The 19,958-nt window shown below is 45.0% G+C and overlaps 1 protein-coding gene across 2 annotated transcripts in view; it reads right to left on the bottom strand.

Moving 5' to 3' along the window:
- Positions 1 to 19,958, bottom strand: part of ADCY8 (adenylate cyclase 8) — a 437,831-nt gene that overhangs the window by 279,217 nt on the left and 138,656 nt on the right. The window lies entirely within an intron of this gene.

Genomic DNA, 19,958 nt, shown 5'->3' on the forward strand with positions numbered 1-19,958 from the left:
TAATGGCAGCGATCAGCTATTTTTATCGGGACTGCAACATTATGGCGGACACATCGGACAATTTTGACACATTTTTGGGACCATTGGCATTAATACAGCGATCAGTGCTAAAAAATTGCACTGTAAAAATGTGACTGTTAGTGAAGGGGTTAACCACTAGGTGACGCTGTAAGAGATAAGTGTGTCCTAGGTAGTGATTCTAACTGTGGGGGGGAGGGGCTGTGTGTGACACATCACTGATCACCGCTCCCGATTACATCGGGAGAGCTGATCAGTGTCCTGTCACTAGGCAGAACGGGGAAATGCTTGTTTACATTAGCATCTCCCTGTTCTTCCTCACCGTGAGATGATTGCGGGTATCCCCGCGGACATCGGGACCCGCAATCACGGTCAAGGAGCTCCCGGCGCTCCCGCGAGCCGCCTCTTAAAGGGCCACGTACAGGTACGTGATTCTGCCTGTGCGTGCCCTTCTGCCGCAGTATATCTGCGTGAGGCGGTCGGGAAGCGGTTAACGATGTAATAATAATTATTGAGGTGCGGTGATCTCCATCTTTTATATTTGCCTGGAGTTCAGCTTTAACATTCTATATATGCAAAGTATTATCATTACAGAGACCCCTTTCCCACTGGGGCGTTTTTTCAGGCACTTTAGCGCCTGGAAAATGCCTCCTCGGCACTCCCAGTGTGACGGCCCGAGTGCGTTCACACCTGGGGAGGTGCGCTTGCGGGATGTTAGAAAAAGTCCTGCAAGCAACATCTTTGGGGCAGTTTGCAAGCCTAAACTGCCCCTGCCCATTGGAATGCATGGGCAGCAGCGCTAAACAGGCGCGTTTTAACCCCTTTTTAACCCCTTTTTAACCCCTTCTAGGGGGTTAAAAGCTCCCCATTCCTGCCCAAATAGAGGCACCATTGTTAAAGGGCTCAAAAGGAAGCAATGTAAGAGGAAAGCGGTGAAGGTTTCAGTAACAACATACGAGTCGTCGTCTTTAATTTGACCGATCCTAGCGGGAAATCGAATTACCATAATAATGCATGGCATTTCATGTAAGGGAAAAGTCACACACTCATTTTCATATCAGTGAAGCAGAAATTAAAGGGCAAATCAAGGTAAACGCATCGGTCAGTGGAAAAGTGCAGGCTGGTAGAAGTTTTATCTGCCAAAAGATTTGTATTTTTCTCCATCCAGTTCGGAGAATTACACAGCCATGTCGCAGAGCACAGCCCTGATTTTTCCTCTCTGCTGAAGTGTTACTCAACCCAGGAGCCTGCATTCACTATATCTGATCTCCCACAGTACACACAACATGGAAATGCAATTATTTTAGTAAATATAAACTGCTAAATACCTTTTCTGATCAGCGGTACATAGCAGTCTCATACCTCCCAACATTTCGAGATGGGAATGAGGGACACCTACTGGCAAACGTATGTAGGCATAGGACATGCCCCCTGCCACACCCTCTTAAAGGTGAATTAACCAAAAAAAAGGTTAATTAACCACTTCAACCCCGGAAGGATTTATCCCCTTCCTGACCAGAGCACTTTTTGTGTTTCGGCACAGCGTCGCTTTAACTGACAATTGAGCGGTCGTGCAACGTGGCTCCCAAACAAAATTGACATCCTTTTTTCCCCACAAATAGAGATTTCTTTTGGTGGTATTTGATCACCTCTGCGGTTTTTATTTTTTGCGCTATAAACAAAAAAAGAGCGACAATTTTGAAAAAAAATTGCATATTGTTTTTTACTTTTTGCTATAATAAATATCCCCAAAAAATATATAAAACAACATTTTTTTCCGCAGCTTAGGCCGATACGTATTCTTCTACATATTTTTGGTAAAAGAAAAATCGCAATAAGCATATATTGATTGGTTTGCGCAAAAGTTATAGCGTCTACAAAATAGGGGATAGTTTTATGGAATTTTTATTAATAATTTTTTTTTTTTACTAGTAATGGCAGTAGATTTTTATTGTGACTGCGACATTATGGCGGACACATTGGACACTTTTGGCGCTATTTTGGGAACATTCACATTTATACAGCGATCAGTGCGATTAAAAATTGCATTGATTACTGTTTAAATGTGTCTGGCAGTGAAAGGATTAACCAGGAGGGGGCGCTGTAGGGGTTAAGTGTGTCCTAGGGATGTGTTCTAACTGTGGGGGGGAGGGGCTGTGTGTGACACGTCACTGATCACCGCTCCCGATCACAGGGAGCAGTGATCCGTGTCACTAGGCAGAACAGGGAAATGCTTGCTTACATTAGCATTTCCCCGTTCTTCCTCTCCGTGAGTCAATCGCGGGTATCCCCGCGAACATCGAGTCCACGGGACCCGCGGTCGGACTCACGGAGCTCGCAGCGCGAGCCTGCTATCTGGACCTCGTGAGATCACATACAGCTACCTGATGTTGCACGGCTGAGCCAACCTGGCGCAGTATAACTGCGGCGGCTGGTCTGCAAGCGGTTAAATCCACAAGGACTTTTTTTATCACTACTTTTCCTTTATATTGGCTTTTAACATTTAGAAATGCAGCAATTTAGAATTTTGATGAAAGGTTTAGCACTGGGAAACACTTTTTGAAAGAGAAAAAGTGCATTTTATATACAACTATATAGATCAGACCAAAATGAGAGACAAATAAGATGCAATGAGGGACACATGAGGAGGATGAGGGACAAATCAGGGACAGTCCCTCGAAATCAGTTGGGAGCTATGCACTCTGACTGGTTAAAGCTTGTAGGAGGAGTTTTCACTCTTCTCTGACTCTCCTATGAGGAGGCAAGACCCCTGACATTCTGTCTGGACAGTGCTGATTGGCCATGTGCTGATCAGACGCACCCCCCCCCCCCCAAAAGAAACCTCAAAACTAGCAATACACACCAAACTGAGCATGTGCAGAGTGCTTCCAAGTCTCTGTTCCAGGGCTTTTTTTAAGCGGGAACATGGGGGAACGGAGTTCCGGAACCCCCTGCACTGAATGTATGAAATGGCAAAGGGTGCTGGGGTGTGCTGGGAGATCTATTGTTGATGGGAGAAATCTATTGTTGGCTGCTGGAGGGTCTATTGATGCTGACTGCTGGGGGATCTATAGTTGCTGGGGGCCAATTGTTGATGGGAGGGTTCTACTGATGAGAGAGGGGTTTATTATTGCTGGCTGCTGGAGCGTCTATTGATGCTGACTGCTGGGAGATCTGTTGTTGCTAACAGGGGTCTATTGTTGCTGGGTTGGATCTGTTGTTACTGGAGGGTCATTTTGTTGTGGGGGTCTCTATTGTTGAATTATTGCTAATATAATATATAATATATACAATTATAATATATAATATAATATATAATATATATAATTATTGACTTATTCTCCTGAGAAAAAAAAGCCCTGCTCTGTTCTATCAGGATATGGATAGGGGACAGTAAAAGAAGGGGATGGCCAGAGAAGACAGGATCAAACAGCCTTTTTACACAAGGCGGAGGATTAACCCCTTAGGTTGCACAGTGACTATAACAAGCATGCTTTACTGCATATAACTGTTATGCGTTTAGTGACGCTTGCTGCAGAAATCTCCCTCCACTGAGTCTGGCTGCAGCCATTTTAACTGTGGGCAGCTGAAGATGCTGCCTGTTGACTTCCTGAATTTACACAGACACACACCTCCAGCTCTGCAGCTCTCATTGGACCTCTTATGACTCCCCCTCCCTTCCTGACAACCTCTTGTGAGAGGGAGAGAGAGAGCTGTGCATGATGTCATAAGCCTAGACCAGTGATGGCGAACCTTGGAACCCCAGATGTTTTGGAACTACATTTCCCATTGAGCTCCACTACACGGTCGAGTGCATGAGGATCATGGGAAATGTAGTTCCAAAACATCTGGAGTGCCAAAGTTCACCATCACTGGCTTAGGCTAATGGCCAGACAAGAAACAGGAAGTGGGCCGTATAAGGTATTTACTGGCAGAATTTAATTTTTTTCGAAAGGACCGCCCGCTGACCCCGGAGGAATCTGTGGGCCTCTTGAGGACATCAGAGAGAACATGGTGGCACGGGAGAGAGCTGTGGCCGGGCATGAGAGGATCTCAGTGGGACAGCGCTGGACCCACTGGATGGATGAGTATCTGCACATATATGTGTGCAGATACCACCATCGGGTAAGCAGGGCCAGAAAAAATAAATAAATACAGGGTGGGGGTTAGCCCGGAGGTCCGCTTTAAAGAGAACCCGCTGCAACAAAATCATATCACATATGGGACTTTTGGTCCGGTCCTGGGCATTTTTTTTGTCTTTTATGTTGATCATGGTACCACTGTAGGTTGCAAACCCAATCATTTGGAATTTAGAGAATGCAGAGCAGATTAGATCTAGGTTTTAAATGTGACCTGCGTCTCTATTGGACGCTTGCCTCCCCTTCCCTCACTTGTTCTCCTATATATCACACACACAGAAATTACATTGCATTGCTTCATTTACCTTTCAATGTTGTAAAACACAAATTTATTGATCTAATTAATACATTTTTTTTTCTTTGACTTATCATTCCTTAGCACATCGAGATGAATAACACATGACTGCTGAGTTATTTCCTATAAAAGTGAACCCAGTTATGAAAAAAATTCAGCTCAGATGTCTAAGCAGTAAAAATACAGTATATATATATATATATATATATATATACAGTGCATCCGGAAAGTATTCACATCACTTCACTTTTTCCACAATTTATGTTACAACCTTATTCCAAAATGGATTAACCACTTAAGGACCGGAAGGATTTGGCCGGGCCATTTTTTGCGTCGCTTTAACTGACAATTGCGCGGTCACGCAATGCTGTACCCAAACAAAATTGACGTCCTTTTTTCCCCCACAAATAGAGCTGTCTTTTGGAGGTATTTGATCACCTCTGTCCAGAGTTTCTCTGTGGAGAGAGGAGAACCTTCCAGAAGAACAACCTGCAGCACTCAACCAATCAGGCCTGTATAGTGGCCAGGCGGAAGCCATTCCTCAGTAAAAGACACATGAAAGTCCATCTGGAGTTTGCCAAAAGGTACCTGAAAGACTCTCAGACCATGAGAAACAAAATTCTCTGGTCTGATGATACAAAGATTGAACTCTTTGGCCTGAATGGTAAGCATCATGTCTGAGGGAAACCAGGCACCCCTTATCACCTGGCCAAAACCCTCCCTACAGTGAAGCATGGTGGTGGCAGCATCATACTGTGGGGATGTTTTTCAGTGGCAGGAACTGGGAGACTAGTCAGGATGGAGGGAAAGATGAATGCAGCAATCTACAGAGATGAAAACCTGTTACAGAACGCCGTGGACCACAGACTGGGGTGAAGGTTCATCTTCCAACAGGACAATGACCCTAAGCACACAGCCAAGATAACAAAAGAGTGGCTACTGGACAACTCTGTGAACGTCCTTGAGTGGCCCAGCCAGAGCCCAGACCTGAACCCGATTGAACATCTGTGGAGAGATCTGAAAATGACTGTGCACCGATTCTCCCCATCCAGCCTGATGGAGCTTGAGAGGTCCTGCAAAGAAGAATGGGAGAAACTGCCCAAAAATAGGTGTGCCAAGCTTGTAGCATCATACTCAACAAGACTTGAGGCTGTAATTGGTGCCAAAGGGGCTTCACCAAAGTATTGAGCAAAGGCTGTGAATATTTATGTACATGGGATTTTTTTCATTTTTTATTTTTAATAAATTTGCAAAGATTTCAAACAAACCACGTTGTCATTATGGGGTACTGTTTGTAGAATTTTGAGGAAAATAACGAATTTAATCCATTTTTGAATAAGGCTGTAACAAAACAAAATGTGGAAAAAGTGAAGCGATGTAAATACTTTCTGGATGCACTGTATATGTGTGTATACAATACCAGAATTTTCTTATGCCACGATCGGAAATTCGGGCAGCAAAAAAAAACGATGAGAGCGTTTCATCGGAAAATGCGACCGTGTGTAGGCTCCATCGGACTTTTGCTGGCGGAATTTCGGCTAGCTAAAGATTGAGAGCATGTTCTCAATTTTTCAGATGGAAAAAGTTTTCTGAAATTACGATCGTCTGTGGCAATTCTGACGTGCAAAATTCCGACGCATGCTTGGAAACAATTCGACGGATGCTCGGAAGCATTGAACTTCATTTTCGCGGCTCGTCGTAGTGTTGTACGTTCTTGACGGTCGGAATTTGGTGTGACCGTGTGTAGGCAACACAAATGCTTGAGCGGAATTCCATCAGAAAAACCATCCAAGGCTTTTCCGATGAGAATTCTGACCATGTGAACGCGGCATAAGTCTGGGCATAGGAAAAAGATACCAACGGTGACCCTTATCATCTTTTTAACACAGTTAAATGTTTACAGCTACTATAATGTGCAATATTTCATATTCACCCAGCGGCCGCTTTATTAGGTACACCTGTTCAATTGCTTGGTAACGCAAATTTCTAATCAGCCAATCACATGGCGGCAACTCAATGCATTTAGGCACCTAGACGTGGTGAAGATGATTTGCTGAAGTTCAAACCGAGCATCAGAATGGGGAAGAAAGGGGATTTAAGTGACTTAGAAGGTGGCATGGTTGTTGCCAGTCGGCCTGCTCAGAGTATTTCAGAAACTGCTGATCTACCGAGATTTTCACGCACAATCATCTCTCAGGTTTACAGAGAATGGTCCGAAAAAGAGAAAATATCTAGTGAGCGGCAGTTGTGTGGACAAAAATGCCTTGTTGATGTCAGAGGTCAGAGGAGAATGGGCAGACTGGTGTGAGATGATGGAGAGGAAACAGTAACTGGGCTACAGCAGCAGAAGACCACAGCGGGTGCCAATCCTGTCAGCTAACAACAGGAAACTGAGGCTACAATTTGCACAGGATCACCAAAATTGGACAATAGAAGATCGGAAAAATGTTGCCTGGTCTGGTGAGTCTCAATTCCATTCAGATGGTAGGGTCTGAATTTGGTGTAAACAACAGGAAAGCATGGATCCATGTCCTTTGGTGGTGCCCTGGAGGAGGGGCAAAACACGTTGAAGTACTTCCGATTCATGCTAACCCGTGACGCAATTTCCACCTCCGTGGAACGCACACCACACAACGGCGAACTTGGATGTTTTTTGCTGATGCCTGTCTTTGCCAAATATGCTGTAAGTTGCAGATTTAATGCGCTTGATAACTCATGATAAACTGTATTTGACTATAAATTTTTTCTCCTTTTTCCCCATCTATGGAGTGTGGTATATCCTTCCTGTCATACAATATCTTTTTAGAAGAGTGTGCTGAGGAACCATCCTGCATGTGAAACCCACTAGTGTTTTCTTCTGAGATCAGGTGTTGCTGGTGACCCAGCATGCCCCCCCCCCCCCCCGATCTCACGCATGTGCATAAAACACAAGGTCGTCTCGGGTTGCCATCACAATGGCGGCATTGGAGGACGTACCCGACCTGTTGTGATGGCAACCTAATCTATCAATCTAGCCCACTGACACCTGAGAATGATGACATGTTGTTTGGGTGCAACGACGTACGACCGCACAATTGTCAGTTAAAGCGACGCAGTGCCGAATCGCAAAAAGTGCTCTAGTCAGGAAGGGGGTAAAATCTTCCCGGGGCTGAAGTGGTTAAACTCTTCACCAGCTAGGGCTTGTTTGAATAATGGAAATATTGGAAATAAGTCCTAACTGCCCCAGCAGGTTTAACCACTAACCATATGGGGAAAAATTGTTCTGTTGGCCAGGGATTTGACTTCTAATGCCCTGTACACACGATCAGAATTTTGGTCGGAAAAAGCTCTGATGATTTTCCCGACGGAATTCCGACGGGATTCCGCTCAAGCTGTCTTGCATACACCAAATTCCAACCGCCAAGAACTCGGTGACGTACAACATGGATGACGGGACTAGAAAAAGGAAGTTCAATAGCCAGTAGCCAATAGCTTCCGTCTCGTAGTTGAATCTGAGCATGCATGAGTTTTTGCGCATCGGAATTGCATACACCCGGAATTTCCATCTGAAAAATTGAGAACCTGCTCTCAAACTTTTGCTGGCAGAAATCCGGCCAGCAAAATTCCAATGGAGCATACACACGGATGCATTTTCCGACAAAAAACTCTCATCGCTTATTTGCTGGCCGAAAATTCTAACTGTGTGTACGCGGCATAAGCCATGCATTTTTGAAGGACCAGCTATGGCATTTCAAGGGACCAAGAAAGCATATGTTGCCAGCACATCATCAATCCATTTAAAAGTCAGAATTTTTATTAAAGCAGTAGCATCACATGAAGCCCAAGTGCAAAATTCCAGATTCACGCAACCCAGCAGGTTTAAGCCCTTGTACACACGGTCGGAGAATCCGTCGGAATGTGTCCTATCGGACCGTGTTGTCGGATAATCCGACTGTGTGTGGTCTGCATCGGACTGATTCCATCAGAATATCCGTCGGACCCAATTTTCCAACTTGTTGGAAATATTTTCCGACCAACTGGTTCGATCGGACATACTCCGATCATGTGTAGAGAATTTTGATCGGACCAAGTGCCACGCATGCTCAGATCAAATTCCTACATCGAAGCTATTGGCTACTAGCCTGAACGTAGTCCCATAGTAATGAAATTACGTCATCACATTCTGAATGATCAGATTTTTCGACAACTTAGTCCCGCCGTGTGTATGCAACAGTTTCGGACAAGATCCGACGGACAGAATCCGACGGACAAAATCCGACGGATTTGGTTGTAGAAATCTCCGACCGTGTGTACAGGGGCTAATTCCTAACAACATAGGGGAAAATGTTTAGCCAGCTAGAGTTTTGACTTCCAAGCCATATAGTCTTGAAGGACCAAGTCCTCTAAGCTCCAGTAGCATGCTCTCTTGAATTGAAATAGTCCTCTCTTCTGGATCCTTTCACACACGGAGCCGGCTTCCAGACCCAGCCGAGAGGGGATACCAACATACCATCATACAGAGCGCAATCGTTATCAATGGTGGACTATATATATATATGCCTTCTTTTACCTACCCAATGTGAGTTGCTCTTAAATGTTTTGCTTAATAAATACTCCAACAGTCTACATGGGCGCCTCTGCATTCCTCTCTTTGAATATACATAAACTGCTCAAGCCTTGTGACCTCGATTGGGGCAGACTTACTATTTGAGAAACTAAGTGTAGGTGCAAGTTGCTGGATCCAAGTTTTTTGTAGATAATAGACGATCTCTAATTGGGCCAAAATAGCCATGGTACAACAGCCTTCAAAAAAGCAGGGGCAATCAAGGTCACCAGGCTTGAGTAGTCTATTTGTATTCAAACCAAAAGGAGTTCCAAACACAAGTGATGAGAGTCTAAGTATATATTTTATTGATCCATAAATGGAAAAAGGGCAACCACAAGGAGCCAACATGTTTTGGGAGCTCTTTGTGGTTGCACTTTTGCCATTGGTGGATCATTAATATACATACATGGACTCTCATCATGTATGTTTGGCACTCCTTTTGGTTTGAATACACATAGAAAACTCAAGCCTGGTGACCTCCTTGATTGGAAAGACACCTGATTTTTGGGGCGTTGCCGAACCAAGACTATTCTGACTCAACTGAAGATCTTCTAGCATCAACATAAAAAAAAAACTTGGGTCCAGCACCTCACACTTACCTTCATTTGCACAAATGATATGCCTGCCCCTGATTACTGATGTCTTTCTGCCAAGAAAACCCAGGGCCCTCAATACTTCTCCTCCATCCTACATAGCCACAAACATGCAAATTCACACAACAGCCACGCACGCATAGATGGTCATACTTTAAAATTTACAGCCGGCATTAGGCTGTGTGAAGATTTTAGAGGGTGGTTTGACATCTAACCATCTAACTGCATTCAGTGTCGAAAATCAGACAATCATTGTAAAGTCCTCCATCAACTTGCTCCATCAAGTCCTCCATCAACTTGCACATATGATCCAACATTATGTACATTATATATTATATACGCACACACAGATCCACCCAGTTATAATAAAGAGAAGAACAGATTTTGCCAGGCAGAGTCTGAGTTAATTCTCTCTTTGCTTTTCCCATAACGGCATTAAATATTTTGCGCTGGAATCTATGACAGCTTCCTCCAGTTTCTTCTACACATACTTTTTGAGTTATTATAATTATATTTGCTACTTGTTCCTTGTAAGAGTCACAATTTTCCCAGCATGGCTGTTCTCTAATTGCCACAACTTCATGATATAAATTATCACGGGCATTGTTAATTATTCATATCCCTCCTTGCTTGTTCCAGGACATACAGAAACAGCAAAACAGCAAGCCATACTGCCGAGAGAATGTGAGGACCTTTAATTAAGTCCTTTGTGATAAGGGTGAAACCCATCTGATTCCATCGCCATATGTAGAGGTGTCTGTACAACAGGAAGCGATATAGAAATGGAGCAATAGATATAAAGACAGATATTAAAATAGATAAATAGATCAGTGATAGATAGATAGATAGATAGATAGATAGATAGATAGATAGATAGATAGATAGATAGATGCTTGTTTATATCAGCATTTCCAAATACTTCCTCTCCGTGAGACGATCGAGGGTATCCCTGCGGGCATCGAGTCCACGGGACCCGCGATCACACTCACGGAGCTCTCGGCAGGGTCGCCAGGGCGCATTTAAAGGGGCGTACCTGTGCGTCCATTTGCCTGTCCGTGCCATTCTGTCTACGTGCGGCGGTCGGCAAGTGCGGCAAGTGCTTAAAGTGCTTGTAAATAAACATGTGCACTGCCAAAAATGGTATTTCTTTTCATTTCATTTGTTTGTTTGTTTTTTCGTTTTTCGGGCCATTCGTTATGATTGAAATTCGTTATTTCGAATAAATTAGTAAATTCGAAAATTTGAATATTCCGAAATTCTAAATCCGAGAATTTGGAAATTCTAAAAATTCTAAATACGAAAAGAAAGAAAATCTGAAAAAACAAACTAACTAATAATAACTAACTATTAAATTATAGGTAATAGAATTTCCTTTTAAATTTGGCTGTTAGTGAACGTAACAAATATATGAATGTATCCAAAATTATGATGAATTATCCAAAATTACGAATGCCGCATCTAAATAAATGGAACGTAAGAAATGAATAATAAATAATAATAATAAAAAGTTTTTATTATTATTCGCTATTATTAATTTGTTACGTTCCATTCGTTTAGATGCAGCATTTGTACTTTCGGATAATTCATCATAATTTTGGATAATTCGTAACTTTGGATAAATTTGTATTCCTTACGTTCACTAAGGCCGCGTACACACGCGCGGACTGTTCGCCCAACTTTGTCCGTCCAACAGTTTCGGCAAACAGTCCGCTCAAACTTAGCATGGACGGACATGGCCACACACGACGGACGAACAGTTTGCTGAAACCGTGCGCGATGACGTGAACGGCACGTACGACGGGACGAAAAATACGACGTCCTATACACTGCATTATAGCTTTCGGCGTGAAAATCCTTTCTGAGCATGCGCGAGACTTAGTTGGCCGAACAAGCCTACACACGAGCGAACAGTCCGCTGAAACCTTGTTTCAGCGGACAGTTTTTTCGGAATTTCCGTAAGACCTTGTTCGTCCAACTGTCCGCTGAAACTGTCCGCTGAAGCCCCACACACGAGCGGACTGTCCGCCCAAACACTGTTCAGCGGACAAGGTTGGGCGAACAGTCCGCGCGTGTGTACGCGGCCTAACAGCCAAATTTGAAAGGAAATTCCAATACCTATCATTTAATAGTTAGTAATAGTTACTATTTGTTAGTTATTTCAGATTTTCTAATGTTCGGGTTTTCTCATTTTTAGACTCGTTCTTATTTTTGGATTTACATTTTTTTTAATTTTTGGATTTTCGTCCTTATTTTCGGATTTTCGAATCTTTGGATTTTCAAATTTCCAAATATTCGATTTTCGTATTTTTGAATTGTTTACTTACCTCTTTCCAAATCTCTAAGTGCCATGTCTTTCTGCTGCTCCGTTTCTCTGTTATCAGCATGATAGCTTCTGACAAGTTCTCTGACACATGGGATAACAGCAGCTGAAAATGTTTGTCGGGGAGGGAGCTTAGAGATAGATAAGCAGAGAGCTTGTCTATTCACAGTACAGCTCTGCGTGTTCCTTCAGCTTTCACACAGTGTAAGCCCAGACTCTCCACCCACTGGTGGAAGAGGAAGAAAGATTTCTATTAGGATCTGCACTTTCTAAAGAATTTAGAAAGGAAAATAGATATATATTTAAAACTTATGTAGAGTGATTTTCATCTCTGTGAATCATCCGAGGTGGTTCACTTCACTGGTTATAAAAGAGGGTTTACATCCACTTTAAGGCTTTGGAACCACTTTAACTCTTTCCTGTGGAGACCTGAAGTTCAGGGAAGCAACCCTGCAAGAGCAGGAGCCAGCAGCGAAAAAAGTTGTATACTGCAGGTGCTAGGGTTAGAATTTTGCTTCAGATCCACGCTATAGCCGACTGATAGTTACAGTGTGGATCTGCTTTGCCGGGAGTACGTCTATTGACGTTCTGCCCTTTGCAGGCTCGCCACGCCCTCCTGAAGGGCACACGGGGCGCGTGCAGTGATCACCCGAGTCAGCAGTGCTCTCCCAAGTCAATGAGACTCGGGTGATAACAGATCCGAGTAAGGGGCTGATCCCTGTCAGCCATTGACAGTTGATCATTTGATGTAAACAGAAGACCGGTAATCGTTTTATTTTTTCGGCGTGAAGAGAAAAAAAGCCGATCACCGGCTTCTATTTGAAGGGACATCGGTCCCGAAGAGGAAGTCCACCCTCATATGTGCCCACCAGTACCACCTGCCAGTGCCAGGAATCAGTGCCCACAGTGCCACAAATCAGTGCCCACAGTACGTAAGTGCCAGCAATAAGTTCCCACAAGTGCCACCTATCAATGCCCACCAGTGGTGCCAATCAGTGCTTCATCAGTGCCACCTAGCAGTGCTGCCTATCAGTATCACCTACTAGTGGCGATCAGTGCCCATCACTGTCGCACATCACTGCCACCCATCAGTGCCAGCTATCAGTGCCCCCTATCAATGCCCTTCAGTGCCGCCCATCAGTGCCACCCATCAGTGCCACCTCTCAGTGCCCACCAATGCCACCTATCAGTGCCCACCAGTGCCATCTCATCAGTGCCCACCAGTTACGCCTATTAGTGCCCATCAGTGTTGCCTTATCAGTGCCCATCAATGCAGCCTATCAGTGCCCATCAATACAGCCTATCAGTGCTCATCAGTGTACATCAATGAAAGAGAAAAATATAAAACGGTTTTATATTTTTTTTAAAAAGAATTCTGTCTTTTTCAATTTTTTTAACAAATAATAAAAAACCCAGAGGTGATCCAATACCACCAAAAGAAAGCTCTATTTGTAGGAAAAAATTATAAAAATGTAATTTGGGTACAGTGTTGTATGACCGCACAATCGTCATTCAAAGAGTGACAGCGCTGAAAGCTGAAAATTGGTCTGGGCAGGAGGGGGGTTTAAGTTGCCCAGTAAGCAAGTGAATGAATAGTTTACTAGGGGATGGTTATTTTATTGTGCTAGATATGTTACGTAAAAAACGCTGAAGCTTTAATGCTACCTTTAGTTCCATGGCTGCCTCTATAAAAGGAGATATGTTCCTCTGATTTCCTGGTGTGCGCCATACAGCCACTTCACAGGCAGCTTGTTCAGAGCGGACAAAGTATCTCCTGATAGAAATTGCAGCATTTTATCTTTACAAATTGAGTTAGTGCCTCAGGAACCATTCAGCGTGGTCTCCCCATTGCCCCTTATGTCCATCTATATATAGCTAAACAGCCAAGGCACACGGAATACAGCGCAATACATTGTTATCACATTAGTGCTGGCAGGAGCCGTGCAGTACATCAAGGAACGGACTTGTTTTAACATCGAACGCTTTGTTGGACATCAGTTCCGCTACTCTTGAAGCAGTTTGCTGTTATTTTGCTTCTCTTTATGCTTTTGGCCTTCAGCGAGTTTCCTTTCTTATAATAATTGATAGGGTTTATCGTACTCTTTTGTTGCTTTGAGTTATACTTGCAGTGCATTTTGTTTTATGGGGCTGAAGTCAAGCTTAAAATTATAGTTTTTTGTTTTTTTGTAAACCTCTTTGATCATCCTATTAAAACTGAACTCCGGGCTCAAAAACATTTTATGTTTGCAATGCTAAAGCTGTCACATAATAGCAAATGGATAAGCTTGTCTAAGATTCGATAGCCTATAAATCTTTTTAGGCCAGAAAGGGCATGGTTTCTCCTAAGGGTCCAGGTATGACCACTCTTTAGAGTTAAAGCTCCGATATTTGCTTCTTTTGTCTTATGTATTCAATCGCCCAAAGAATATTGCATATATAAAGGTCTCCACCCAATGACCACATCTCCCAAACATGCTTCAACACAAGCGGTGAAGCCGAGTGCGGTAAAACGCAATCTTTTTAGGTCAGAAAAGGTATGGTTTCTCCTAATGGTCCATGTATGACCACTCTTTGGAGCTAAAGCTCTGATATTAGCTTTTCTTTGTCTTATGTATTCAATCATCCAAAAAAAACGCATATATGAAGAGATCTCCATCCAATGACCACGCCTCCCAAACAGGCTTCAACACAAGTTGTGAAGCCAAGTGTGGTAAAACGCAATCTTTTTGGTATGGTTTCTCCTAATGGTCCCTGTATGACCACTCTATGGAGCTAAAGCTCCGATATTAGCTTATTTTGTCTTATGTATTCAATCGCCCAAAGAATATTGCATATATAAAGGTCTCCACCCAATGACCACACCTCCCAAACATGCTTCAACATGAGTTGTGAAGCCGATTGTGGTAAAGCACAATCTTTTTAGGTCAGAAAGGTATGGTTTTCTCCTAATGGTCCATGTATGACCACTCTTTGAAGCTAAAGCTCCAATATTAGCTTATTTTGTCTTATGTATTCAATCGCCCAAAGAATATTGCATATATAAAGGTCTCCACCCAATGACCACACCTCCCAAACACGCTTCAACACGAGTTGTGAAGCCGATTGTGGTAAAACGCAATCTTTTTAGGTCAGAAAAGGTATAGTTTCTCCTAATGGTCCATGTATGACCACTCTATGGAGCTAAAGCTCTGATATTAGCTTTTCTTTGTCTTATGTATTCAATCACCCAAAAAAAAGGCATATATATGAAGAGGTCTCCATCCAATGACCATGCCTCCCAAACACGCTTCAACACAAGTTGTGAAGCTGAGTGCGGTAAAACGCAATCTTTTTAGGTCAGAAAAGGTATGGTTTCTCCTAATGGTCCATGTATGACCACTCTTTGGAGCTAAAGCTCCAATGTTAGCTTATTTTGTCTTATGTATTCAATCGCCCAAAGAATATTGCATATATAAAGGTCTCCACCCAATGACCACACCTCCCAAACACGCTTCAACATGAGTTGTAAAGCCGATTGTGGTAAAACGAAATCTTTTTAGGTCAGAAAGGTATGTTTTTTTCCTAATGGTCCATGTATGACCACTCTTTGAAGCTAAAGCTCCAATATTAGCTTCTTTTATCTTATGTATTCAATCACCTAAAAAAATGCATATATGAAGGTCTCCATTCAATGACCACGCCTCCCCAAAGCGCTTCAACACAACTGGTGGAGCTAACTGTGGTGAAAAACACAATCTTTGTAGGCCAGAAAAGGTATGGATTCTCCTAATGGTCCAGTGGAGACCACTCTTTTGAACTAAAGCTCTGGTATTAGCTATTTTCGTTGTATTTATTCAATCATCTGAAAAACATTGTACACATGAAGGTCTCCATCTAATTACCACTCTTCCCAAATGCGTTTAACATAACTGGTGAAGCCGATTGTGGTGACATGCACTTGGAAAGCATGGTCATTGGGTGGAGACCTTCATGTATGCAATGTATTTTGGATAATAGAATAAATAAGTGTCTGGAGTGTGTAACGATCCTGCTCTATGTAAGCTGCTTGTCTCATTCCAGCATCCTAGTTTTGGATGAGCTGTACTCTTCCTTACTGACTGTCCATCTGCAGAGTGGTTGATGTAGACACAGTCTCTGGGTGGAGACCAAACCCTTTTTTAAGCCTGCCAAGCCCTTAGTGTCATACGCGTGATAGTGTTTGCAACAAGCGCTTCAAGCTTCCTGTTTTCCTGCCTTGTTCCTGTGCCTTGACCTCTGCCTGCTAGTTTGTATTTCCTTGTTATTAACCTCAAATTGAACATTGGACTACTGTCTAAACCTTTGCCTGTTCTGAACCCGGACTGCCATTGGACCACTCTATCTGCCAACCGCAGGCACCTGTTTGCTGTGCTTAGCTCAAACCTGCCTTCGCGTGGTAGCTAGGGTTACCACCTTTTCTTCAAGCCAAACCCAAACACTTTAGCTCCGCATGCTATTCTATTTTAAGGGGGAACGCTGTGGACTCTGGTGTAAAGAAGAACTCTGAGGTAAGGGGGTTTCAGCTCACCAAAGCTCCCACTTACTTTAGTTTCCAGCATTTCCTTAAATCAGGGTTCCCAAAGTCCCCCTTACATCAGAGTCCCCCTTATCTTTGTGTACACGCTCAGAGGCAGGAGAGAGAAAAGAAGAAGGGGGAAACTTTAGACATTGGATGGTGAGCTCACTCACCGGAGGATGGAGGCTCCAGCACTGACACCTTTCATCCACGATGTATCTGCTGGGTGCTGAGCTTCAAATTTCCAGCCCACGCATCCCTTTCCAGAGCACAGAATAGCAGGGATTGGAGTGTGGGTGGGCAGACAGAGGGGAAAGGGCAGGAGGAACAGAAGGAGATTAAACCCTCTCTCATCTTTTGTCCATGTTTGGCGGTTGTGGTACTCAGTTACTTGGGGAACCGCAGTCCATTCTCAATGATATGTCTGGGTTTCAGGAGGTCTGAAACCCGGACATAGTATACCAAACCCAGACTGTCCGGGGTGAATCCCAGACGTGTGGCAACCCTAGTGGTAGCCAGGCACTGTAGCATTGTATATAAGACCCGGGGGCAACCAAGTACCTGTAGGCCTGCTTGCCTTATGGGAAAGAGCTTTAAAATTTCCAAAAATGTTACATATCTAGCATTACATAGATGAAATACAGTGCCTTCTACAAGGGATCAACGAGGCCGAATTCACGTCAAGAGGTGCATCCGAGTGCACACACTTTTTTGCACATTCCCACGCACCGCGTTTTAACCACTTAATAACCGGCCTATAGCCGATTAACGGCTATAGGTCGGTTTGCTATCTCTAAGAGGCCGTTAATTAACGGCCTCCCGGAGAATCGTTCGTGCGCGCCCCCCTGGGGCGCGCACGCCGGAACATCCGTGCTCGCCGAGTTCACGGGACCCGGCGCAACACGGATCGCGGTAAAGGACCAATGGCAGCGGTCCTTTACCACGTGATCGCTCCGTCCAATGACGGAGCGATCACAAATGTAAACAATTCGGCTTGCCGGGTCAAGCTAAGGTCATCAGTCTCCTCTCCTCACACCGATGCAGCGTGAGAGGAGAGGAGAACATCCCAGTGAAAATAAAAGATAACCGTGAGTGCCCAGCAGTGCCCAGCAGTGCCCAAATAGTGCCACAACAGTGCCAGAACAGTACCAGACCAGTGACAGACCAGTGCCATCTATCACCTGTGCCACATCTGTGCCACCTGTGCGACCTGTGCCACCTTTGCCACCTCTGTGCCACCTCTGTGCCACCTCTGTGCCACCTCTGTGCCACCTCTGTGCCAGCAGAGCCACCCCAGTGCCACCCCAGTGCATACCAGTGCCACTACAGTGCATACCAGTGCCATACCAGTGCCACACCAGTGCCACACCAGTGCCACCTGTGCCCATCAGTGCCACCTGTGCCCATCAGTGCCACCTGTGCCCATCAGTGCCATCTGTGCCCATCAGTGCCATCTGTGCCCATCAGTGCTCATCTGCGCCACTGCAGTGCCACATCAGTGCCGTCTGTGCCCACCAGTGCCGCCTGTGCCCACCAGTGCCGCCTGTGCCCACCAGTGCCGCCTGTGCCCACCAGTGCCATCTGTGTGCTAATCAGTGCCACCAGAGCCACACCAGTGTCACCAAAGTCACTATAGTGCCCATCAGTGCCACCTGTGCCCATCAGTGCCACCTGCGCCCATCAGTGCCACCTGCGCCCATCAGTGCCACCTGTGCCACTGCAGTGCCCCATCAGTGCCGCCTGTGTCCATCAGTGCCGCCTGTGTCCATCAGTGCCGCCTGTGTCCATCAGTGCCCACCTGTGCCCATCAGTGCCCACCTGTGCCCATCAGTGCCCACCTGTGCCGCCTGTGTCCATCAGTGCCCACCTGTGCCGCCTGTGCCACGACAGTGCTCTGCAGTGCAGCCTCACCAGCCACAAGAATGGCAAAAAAATATTTTAGTAGTGAGGAAGCCTACAAGCTTCTAAGTATGACCAGCGAGAGCAGCGGGGAGCTCTCTGAGTCTCAGTCTGATACGGATTCGGCCTATGAACCCGTTACAAGCAGCGGGTCTGATACAGAATCAGAAGAGGAATGTGTGCCAGTGAAAAGAAGGCGTTCTGGTGTGGAGCCGCAGCCTACTACCATGGACGGCAGAGCAGAGCCGTCCACCTCGAGAGCAGAGCCGTCCACCTCAAGAGCAGTGCCGTCAACCTCAAGAGCAGTGCCGTCAACCTCGAGAGCAGTGCCGTCAACCCCGAGAGCAGTGCCGCCCACCCCGAGAGCAGTGCCGCCCACCCCGAGAGCAGTGCCGCCCACCCCGAGAGCAGTGCCGCCCACCCCGAGAGCAGTGCCGTCCACCTTGAATAGGGGCCATGCCAGCCTTCCCTATGCCCTTCAACACCCCCTGTGGCTGCCCTCTAATTCCGGAGAAGCAAATATCCCCCCCTTCACCGCCCAGCCAGGTGTCCAGGTGAACACCGATGATTTTTCAATGCTAGATTTTTTTCATTTGGCTTTCACCGAAGACTTACTATCATCCATTGTGGCCCAGTGCAACCTCTACGCACAGCAGCACATAGTAAGCAACCCTGGCTCTAGTTATGCCCGTCCCTTTCAGTGGAGAGAAATAACCGTAGAGGAATTCAAAATTTTCTTAGGCCTAACTTTTTCAATGGGACTTTCAAAAAAAAACCAATTGTACTCCTATTGGTCTATCAAACCTGTCCACCACATTCCACTCTTCTCATTCCATATGCCAAGATCACGATACCTAATGATTTTGCGGTTCCTCCACTACAATGACAACACCCAGTGCCTTCCCCGAAATGACCCAGCTTTTGACAAATTATTTAAAATTCGGCCACTCCTAAATTATTTCTCAGAAAAATTTCCCCAATTATATACCCCCGATCAGAACATTTCCGTGGATGAGTCCCTTGTAAAATTCTCAGGCAGGCTTGGCATCAAACAGTTTATCCCCAGCAAAAGGGCCCGATATGGGGTTAAAATGTACAAACTTTGCGAACGAGCCACGGGGTACATCTACTCCTTCCTGGTGTACGAAGGAAAGGACTCCCAACTGCACCCCCCTGAATGCCCAGACTACATTGGAGCCAGCGGAAGAGTGGTCTGGCAGCTTGTCTATCCACTCCTTGGAAAGGGATACCATCTTTATGTGGATAATTTTTATACGAGCTTGCCCCTCTTCCGCAATCTTCACCGGAGAGACACCCCAGCATGTGGTACAGTGAGGGCCAATAGAAAGGGCTTCCCGCAAAAACTAGTCAATGAAAGGCTACAACGAGGGGAGACAGCATCTTTGCGGAACCAGGAGCTATTGGCTGTCAAGTGGAGGGACAAACGAAACGTCCACATGCTGACGACAATACATAATGACACCTACATAGAAGTCTCCAGAAGAAACGGCCCAATCCAGAAACCAGCCTGCATCTATGATTACAATTTGTTTATGGGAGGAGTGGACTTTAACG

Source organism: Lithobates pipiens, unplaced genomic scaffold (assembly GCF_037356315.1).
Source record: "Lithobates pipiens isolate NorthernLeopardFrog02 unplaced genomic scaffold, aLitPip1_a1.2 Scaffold_19, whole genome shotgun sequence".
Classification (NCBI taxonomy): domain Eukaryota; kingdom Metazoa; phylum Chordata; class Amphibia; order Anura; family Ranidae; genus Lithobates; species Lithobates pipiens.